Source organism: Heliangelus exortis, chromosome 1 (genome assembly GCF_036169615.1).
Source record: "Heliangelus exortis chromosome 1, bHelExo1.hap1, whole genome shotgun sequence".
NCBI classification, from domain to species: Eukaryota; Metazoa; Chordata; class Aves; order Apodiformes; family Trochilidae; genus Heliangelus; species Heliangelus exortis.
This window is the reverse complement of record NC_092422.1, coordinates 65,880,735-65,881,445: the sequence shown is the minus strand read 5'-3', so window position 1 is coordinate 65,881,445 and position 711 is coordinate 65,880,735. Positions and strand designations below refer to the sequence as shown.

Here is a 711-nt window from a genome sequence, read left to right as displayed (position 1 = left end):
TGTAATCAAAAGGTCTCATTCAGGAAAGGACAAAGAAAAGAACATAAGGGTTTGTTGACTTTTCTTCTGTGACAGCATTCTGAAAGCTGAGTAAATATACAGAAGACTGTTTTCCTTCTGAATACACTCATTATAATTTTATGGGGGTGCTGAATGGACTCTCTCATAGAAGAGCTCCATGCTGAATGTTTCCTGTATGCTATGTGACAGGCTTATATATAATCACTCTATACTTACCTGGCAGGGAAAATACCATGATCAAGAAAGTGGTTTTCCCAAGGCAAGGCTTATCCTCTGCTGACCCCTGCATTTACCCAAATGCAGGAAACGCAGCTGCATAATCTGTGGTGGTGGGGGCTGTGTTCATGCTCTCCCCTGATTTTACCCTGGGAACTACTGATGTGTCATCCTCACCTCTGTGCCTAGGAAGATCATGGAGAAGATTCTCCTAGAAAGTCTGATAAGGCACATGGAGGACAGGAAGGTGATCCAAGACAACCAGCATGGCTTCACTAAGGGCAAATCCTGTCTGATGAACCTAGTGGCTTTCTATGATAGGATAACTACATCAGTCATCAAGGGATGGCCTATGGATGTGATCTATCTGGGCTCCTGCAAGGCCTTTGAAATCATCCCCCACAACATCCTACTGTCCAGGTTGGAGATTTATGTCTTTGATGGGTGGACTTTTCAGTATATAAGGAATTGGCT

The 711-nt window shown here is 43.6% G+C and overlaps 1 pseudogene; it reads left to right on the top strand.

Annotated features, from left to right (window-relative positions):
* Positions 1 to 229: 229 nt before the first annotated feature.
* Positions 230 to 378, top strand: LOC139791838 (U1 spliceosomal RNA; annotated as a pseudogene).
* Positions 379 to 711: the final 333 nt, after the last annotated feature.